This window comes from Aotus nancymaae, unplaced genomic scaffold (assembly GCF_030222135.1).
Source record: "Aotus nancymaae isolate 86718 unplaced genomic scaffold, 86718_ANA_hifiasm-v0.15.2.pri h1tg000029l, whole genome shotgun sequence".
Taxonomy (NCBI): Eukaryota; Metazoa; Chordata; class Mammalia; order Primates; family Aotidae; genus Aotus; species Aotus nancymaae.
The window spans coordinates 5,611,684-5,620,711 of NW_026988442.1; positions in this window are offsets into that span (position 1 = coordinate 5,611,684).

Genomic DNA, 9,028 nt, shown 5'->3' on the forward strand with positions numbered 1-9,028 from the left:
CCTACCACCCAAAAAAAGCCCAGGCCCAGATGGTCTCACAGCTGAATTCTACCAGACATACAAAGAGGAACTGGTACCATTCCTACTGAAACTATTCCAAATAATCCAAAAAGAGGGAATCCTTCCCAAATCATTTTATGAGACCAACATCATCCTAATACCAAAACCCGGCAGAGACTCAACAAGAAAAGAAAACTACAGGCCAATATCCATGATGAACATAGATGCAAAAATCTTCAATAAAATACTGGCAAGCCGATTACAACAGCACATCAAAAAGCTTATCCACCATGATCAAGTAGGATTCATCCCAGGGATGCAAGGCTGGTTCAATATACGCAAGTCTATAAATGTAATTCACCACATAAACAGAACCAAACACAAAAACCACATGATTATCTCAATTGATGCAGAGAAGGCCTTCGACAAAATTCAACAGCCCTTTATGCTAAAAACCCTCAATAAACTAGGTATCGATGGAACGTATCTCAAAATAATAAAAGCTATTTATGACAAACCAACAGCCAATATCATACTGAATGGGCAAAAACTGGAAGCATTCCCTTTGAAATCTGGCACTAGACAAGGATGCCCTCTCTCACCACTCCTATTCAATATAGTACTGGAAGTTCTAGCCAGAGCAATCAGGCAAGAAAAAGAAATAAAGGGTATTCAATTAGGAAAGGAGGAAGTCAAATTGTCTCTATTTGCAGACGACATGATTGTATATCTAGAAGACCCTATCACCTCAGCCCAAAATCTCCTGAAACTGATAAGCAACTTCAGCAAAGTCTCAGGATACAAAATCAATGTGCAAAAATCACAAGCATTCCTATACACCAATAACAGACTTAAAGAGAGCCAAATCAAGAACGAACTGCCATTCACAATTGCTACAAAGAGAATAAAATACCTAGGAATACAACTAACAAGGAACGTAAAGGACCTCTTCAAGGAGAACTACAAATCACTGCTCAACGAAATAAGAGAGGACACAAACAGATGGAGAAACATTCCATGTTCATGGTTAGGAAGAATTAATATCGTGAAAATGGCCATACTGCCCAAAGTAATTTACAGATTCAACGCTATCCCCATCAAGCTACCAATGACCTTCCTCACAGAACTGGAAAAAACCACCTTAAACTTCATATGGAACCAAAAGAGAGCCCGCATAGCCAAGTCAATTCTAAGCAAAAAGAACAAAGCAGGAGGCATCACACTACCAGACATCAAACTATACTACAAGGCTACAGTAATCAAAACAGCATGGTACTGGTACCAAAACAGAGATATAGACCAATGGAACAGAACAGAGACGTCGGAGGCGACACAACATATCTACAACCACCTGATCTTTGACAAACCTGAAAAAAACAATCAATGGGGAAAGGATTCCATGTTCAATAAGTGGTGTTGGGAAAACTGGCTAGCCATATGCAGAAAGCAGAAACTGGACCCCTTCCTGACACCTTACACTAAAATTGACTCCAGATGGATTAAAGACTTAAACATAAGACATAACACCATAAAAACACTAGAAGGAAACCTAGGCAAAACCATTCAGGACATAGGCGTAGGCAAGGACTTTATGACCAAAACACCAAAAGCATTGGCAACAAAAGCCAAAATAGACAAATGGGACCTAATCAAACTCCACAGCTTTTGCACGGCAAAAGAAACAGTCAATAGAGTGAATCGGCAACCAACAGAATGGGAAAAAATTTTTGCAGCCTACCCGTCTGACAAAGGGCTGATATCCAGAATTTACAATGAACTAAAAAAGATTTACAAGAAAAAAACAAACAAGCCCATTCAAAAATGGGCGAAGGATATGAACAGATACTTTACAAAAGAAGACATACATGAGGCCAACAAACATATGAAAAAATGCTCATCATCACTGGTCATTAGAGAAATGCAAATCAAAACTACATTGAGATACCATCTCACGCCAGTTAGAATGGCGATCATTAAAAAATCTGGAGACAACAGATGCTGGAGAGGATGTGGAGAAATAGGAACACTTTTACACTGTTGGTGGGAGTGTAAATTAGTTCAACCACTGTGGAAAACAGTGTGGCGATTCCTCAAGGACCTAGAAATAGAAATTCCATTTGACCCAGCAATCCCATTACTGGGCATATATCCAAAGGATTATAAATCGTTCTACTATAAGGACACATGCACACGAATGTTCATTGCAGCACAGTTTACAATAGCAAAGACCTGGAACCAGCCCAAATGCCCATCGATGATAGACTGGACAGGAAAAATGTGGCACATATACACCATGGAATATTATGCAGCCATTAAAAAGGAGGAGTTCACATCCTTCGTAGGGACATGGATGAACCTGGAAAACATCATTCTCAGCAAACTGACACAAGAACACAAAATCAAACACCACATGTTCTCACTCATAGGCGGGTGTTGAACAAGGAGAACACATGGACACAGGGAGGGAAGCACTATACACGGGGGTCTGTTGGGGGGGAGGGGGGATAGTGGGGGGGTGGGGAGTTGGGGAGGGATAGCATGGGGAGAAATGCCAGATAGAGGTGAAGGGAGGGAGGCAGCAAATCATACTGCCAGGTGTGCACCTGTGCAACAACCTTGCATGTTATTCACATGTACCCCAAAACCTAAAATGCAATTAAAAAAAAAAAAAAAAAGATACATGCACAAAAAAACACACCAAAATATTAAACATAGTGATATCAGTGAAGCATCAAAGCAGTTGATGAAGCTCTCTCCTATTTCATGTCCAAAGATTGTTTACTGTGCATATATTACTTTTATGTTTTAAGAATGTATGAATTTAACTATAAAATTTAATTTGTAGATTTTCTTATCTTTTAATAGAAGTTTGGTCTTTTAATTCTAAGAGAGATAAGGTAAATCACTCATACTTCTTTTAAAGCTACACATTACTAATGAATGCCTGTAAATTTAGCATTCTAAATACTGAATTCAGTAGTTACAATAACTTAAATGAGTCAGTCAAGCCAGTGCTTCTAAAATAGTTATAGCTGCTGTTTTCTTTTTTTAAAAAATGCTACTGCAAGTTTTGGTCATTATAAATTCTTTTTTCAAGTAAATTGCATTCTCCCCAGCTTGTCTGTAAGTAATACTCAACTGAAAGCTGCATCAGTGTGATGGAAAATCCCCCATACTGGTGAGTAGGCAGCTAAACAAATGTATTTTTTAAATAAAGTTATATTAAATGGTTCTACTTTTATAAAGGCTAACAAGTACACTGATACATATTTACAATGTCAGAACCAGAAGGGAACATAGAAACTAGCTCATTTAACTCCACAGTCTTACAAAAGTAGAACTGACATGGAAGGAGATTAAGTGGTTGTCATTCAGCTTATGGCGGACAGAGGCACCACCACATCCCAGGTGTTTCACTTTCACATGGGATACCCTGTATAAACCACCAAATTGCTGGGAAGGCCTCTAACATCCATGTAGATTTCTATACTATAATGCTTAAAAAACATTCAGCTGTATCACGGTCTGAAAACTCAAAGAAAACAGAATGGAGAGAAGAAAGAAAGTTAAATCTTTAAAATGAGATTTAGTCCTTCAAAACCTCAACTATCTGAATTAGTGCTTTTAAGTAATTGTTACAGAGTAGAAATACCTTCTCCCAGCACAAGAAAGTATGTAGTCCCACCGTTCACCATCCTTCCAAATTTCTACTTACATGTTCAACCACATGTAAGATTCCATCCCTTTTCCTCTCTCCCTTCCTTCCTTTGTTCCTGCATACAAGGAATATCCCTTGATTGCCTACTATTATTTAGGCACACGGTGATGGCCCATGTGGCCCTATGTTCACAAAGCTTATAGTCTAGAACTCTGGGGTCCAATATGGTAGCAACTAGCCACATGTGGCTATTTAAATGTAAAACTAGAATTAAAATTTTAGTCTTTGATTGCACTAGCCATATTTCAAGTACTCAATAGCCACATTGCAAATATAGAAAATTCCCATCAGCACAGAAAGTTCTGTTGGAAGCATTTATCTAGGAGGGGAAGATAGGAAATTAAGCAATTACCATGCAAGTTGCTGTATAATACTATAGGGTAGTTCAGGAAGCACTGGAGCACTAAAAAAGTTATTCAAGATGATGATAAGTGTCAGGGAATAAACACAAATGTTGCTTCCATCAACTCCATCTGTATTAGAATTTCTGGCTATCTCTCTGATCCTTTCTATTTACATTGCCTCTTCTTGTCCTCCTTCCTTTTTATCCTGGCTGGTGGGAGCAAGAGGCCTCATATCCCCAAAAACAATTAAAATAAAACACCACCTTCTCAATCCTGCGCAATCTATTCCTCAAGTTTGTTCTCAATGACTAAATCTTCCAGCTTAATACTTGCCCATTCAAAACAAAATACTTCCAACAAAGGTTCTACAGGAAGCTTTTTGTCCTGGGCATGACCTTGTAGTCTCTGATGCCAAATGACCAGGGCAGGCCTGAAAAGGTGGAATTTTATTAAGTTCCCAAAAGGGATGCTTGCTTGAGATCCTGTAACAATACAACAATCTCTTCTGTTTGTCTACATAGGCAGTCAACTAATTATGAGATCTGTTTACTCTCTGGTTTTAAATATTCTAATCATCCCCCAAATATCCTCAGAGCCAAGAGTTAACTCAAACACAGGTGCAGAAGAGCTAACACAAAGAAAGAGAAATAATATACAAGATCAAGTGAGAAATCAGACCCTGTATGGTTTGCTTACATAATGGCTGTTGTCATGTCCATAATGGACGCACCAGAAGTAAACATGTGACTACAGAAAAATCCCAGCTCAGTCAGATTGGGTTTGGGGAAGCCAAATGGATAGGAAAAAGTGCATTAAAAGAATATTTTTTTAAAGCAAGATTTCTAGTACATTCACTTCTGAGCAGGTAAATAAGAATTGACACGACTTTGGGAGCATATTTGCTTTAAAAAAAGTGTGGGGGGGGTGAATAATGGTTATTTAAACTACCAAAACAATTACTTGCGATAAAGGCTTCAAAATGCTTTCATATCTTTATATCAAGAAGACTTAATGATACCATCCCACCCAAAGCAATTTTATTTATGCTATACAATTACATAGCAAATCTTTTTCTGTTTTAACACAGCAAAGTTTAGTTTCATTCTGGGTTCTTTCTGAAAGATCACAAATTCAGGATGATTTTCATTGTTGGAAAAATTATTGTTAAATATAAAGCTAATCTTCCTCAATACAACTATTATCTGTATATCATTACTTTTCCCCTCCAGATCCATTATGTACCCTTTTCTACTCTGCTCTGCATCCCAGTGACTGACTTCTACAAAAGGCTAAATTGGGCTCCCTGGGTGTGGCCAGTAGGAGGCACTAACAAGCAGAAGCATGGATTGAAAAAGGAAGAGGGCAGAATGGGATCAAGGTATTTTTCTTCCAGCTCTCTCCCTTCAGGCTTTGGTAGGCAGTGTCTGCATTCCTCTGTCAAAACCCATGCCTTTTGTTGAGTGATCCTTCTCATAAATACAACCACAACTGCAGACCCTTCCTGTTTTGATAACGTCTCCTTCCCTTTACCCCTTTAGGTCTGGAAGTGATAACACTCCCTGATGTTAGTAGCCCCAGATGCTTTGCCATTCTGTTGGTTTTCCTTAACCTATTGTAGTTTTGTACAAAGAACTCTATCATTAAACTATCCTCAATATGCCATTTAAGCGTGGTGCCTGTTCCTTGCTGAGACGTTAAAGGAAACAGGCCTCACTGACGATGTCTTTATCCAAGATCCATCTGCCTGTATGGGAGTGTAACTAAAGTGAGAACCGAGTATTGGATGGGAAGAGAACCAACCTCAGGTGCTATCTTAGATTCTCTGAATCCCACAAGCTGAAAAGAAATGGAATAGCTACATAGGCTGCTGAATGAAGACTTCCAGGAATGCAAACATGCTCAGTGTCTTAACTGAGATAGTCAAGAAGCAACTGAGAGGGGGAAAAAAAATGCACCCATGATTTTACTTCTCTGCCCTCTTTCATTCATCTCTAGAGATGTGTTTCGTCTACAGAATCATTCTGGATGCTTTGGATAGAGAAATGGTGGGTTCCTAAAGCCTTTCTAATATCTTCTCCTTTCACATGGCCCAGCTCAGAAAGCAGCAGACCTCTTGATTTTTCTTGAATCTTCCAAGTACATTTCTGTCTCAGGTTTTTGTACTTTCCTCAAAAAGGTCAAGGACCTCATCTCTTTCATTTGCTGCTTTATCTCTAAAAACAAATACCAAGTAGGTGCTCAACTAATTTATTAATCTCAAATTAACCTATTGTTAAAACGTTTTGATGAATCATGCCATTGCTGTTCTCCATCAGAGTGGGTCGTCAGTGGAAAATTATTTAATACAACATTTTGGAAATGTACAGGGTACATGTGCATTGTTCTTTTTCCTTTTGTGTGACCCGAATCCTTAGGTTCTGAGAACACCACCTCCTCCCTGTTTCTCTAGACCTAATGGTGGCGGCAGCTTCCTAATGTTGCTGATCTATGGACTGCCTCAACTTCTGCTGTTTGTCCTTTCAGTTCTTCCAACCTCTTTTTAATTCACTTCCATATTAAATTTCCTTTGTTAAACAACCAGGTATAGAAGAAGATTTTACCATTGAAAAGGAATAAAACTTTTTAAAAAAAAAAAAGTTAGGATTTTTTTGATTAGCGATTTGGAGGCTTTATTTAGGATAGTATAACAGAATAGGCACTGAACTGGGCATAAAAAACTATAGACTCAAGACTTATTTCTACTACAAGTTGTTTAGTAGACAGATTTGGAGCCTGTCTCTGTATCCCTCTGGCCCCTTTTGTTGCAGAGTGCCAAACCAAATTTTCAATGACAGAATCTGCATATCTCTCTACATGAACACAAAGCAGATCAGAAGACCTAGAGAAATAATTACCCCTGCATTAGTATAATACATATATTAATTATATGTGTGTGTATATAACTTCATATATATACATGTGTGTGTATATATATAAAATTTTTACATATATATAAAATTCTGGAGGTCAGAAGTCCAAAATGGGTATTACTGGGCTCAAACCAAGATGTCATCAGGGCTGCATTCCTTTCTGGAGGCTCCAGTGAAGAATTTATTTTCCTGCATTTTCTACCTTTTTAAATGCTTCCCACATCCTTTGGCTCATGGCTTCCTCCTACCTTCAGAGACATTCAGTTGTTCTCATATCACACCACTCTGACTTCTACTCCATTGTATATCCTTCTTTGATACTGATTCTCCTGGCCCTCTCTTTTACTCACAAGGACTCTATGATAACATTGAGCCCACTCAGAATCCAGGACCATCTACCTTTTTGTTTTACAGTTAGTCTTTCAATCTCTCTTTTCTCTCACATTTTACTATAAGCAACAAGAAGTAACCGAGTTGTACCTTCTTTCCTTTTCTTAGAAATCTCCTCAGCTAAATTTCCAAATTCATCATTTATAAATTTTGTTTTCCAAATAACTGCAAAACACAATTCACCTAAGTTTTCTGTCACTCTATAACAAGAATCTCCTTCCCTCCCACTTCCAAAAAAAAAAAAAAAAATTCCCTGTTTCTATCTGAAGCCTTTCCAGCAAAACTTTTAACATTTGTATTTCTGCCAAAAGTCTATTCATGACAATTTAGGTATTCTCTATGATGTATGTTTTCTTTACTGTGCTCCTTCACATCCTTTCAGTCCTCACCAACAGGGTCATTAACAACCATATTTCTACTAGAAGTCTGTTCAAGGCTATGTAGGCTTTTTCTATCCTTTTAGCCAAAATTCTTCCAATCTTTGCCTACTGCCCAAGTTCAAAACCATTTCTACATATTTTTTACAGCAGCACTCCAATTCTGGTACCAAAATCAGTATTCGCTTCTATTGGTTGTATAACAAGTTGCCATAAATTTAGTGACTTAAGTAAATACATCATTATCACATAATTCTGGAGATCAGAGGTCTAAAATGGGTCTCACTGAGTTAAAGTCAAGGTCAGTAGGACTGTATTCCCTTCCGGAAGCTCTAAGGAAGAATTTTTTTTTTCCTTCTCCACCTTCTGGAGGCTTCCCACATTCCTTGGCTCATGGCCACCTTCTATCTTCAAAGCCAGCAACAGTTCAATTTTTCTCACATTGTGCCAATCTGATGCCACTGTCACATCTCCTCCTCTCTCACACTCTCGCCTCCCTCTTTGACTTATAAAGACTCTTGTCTTTGGGCCCACCCAAATAATCCAAGGCAATCTCCCCATGTCAAAGTGATTAATAACTTAATCACTTCTGCAAAAATCCCTTTTTCTATGTAAGGCAACATCTTCACATGTTCCAGTAATTAGGATGTGGATATTTTTGGGGAGCCATGATTCTGCCTTATCCTGGTATCAGCTCTTAATCAATGACTGGAAAGAAATTGTGTACAAATAATCCAGTTACTTGCCCCTCAGATAGAATAACTTTGATACATGTTTTGCACTGGCCTTTAACATTCTCCAGCAGGATTAAACTTCAGTTCAAGGTGGTGAAGAACTGTTTGGTACATATTTATTTAATGGTTGCCTCCCTTTCTTTTTCTGCATCCCCACCTGAAGCTTCCTGGGACCAACTCAAGTTCCAGTGCAAATAAACTTGCACTCAGCTACTTGTCCCAGAGTCCATTTCTTGGAGAACCCAAACTAAGACTCTATGTAATTTGGACTTCACTTTTCCTCAGTGTCTCAGTTTCCTTGGGAAAAGAGATATAGTATAATCTCCCCTGATTTTCTCCCAAGAATGTGCATAAGAATAAAATTTAAGAAAGTGTTTGAAAAAAAAACTTAAATAAGGGTGCACAGATGCTGAGTGGTCAATGCACAAGCACATCTGTGGTCCCAGCTACTCCGGAGGCTGAGGCAAGAGGATCGTTTGAGCCCAGGAGTTTGAGTATAGCCTGAGCAACATAACAAGACTCTATCTCTAAAAAAATAATAGTAATAAAGGGTGCA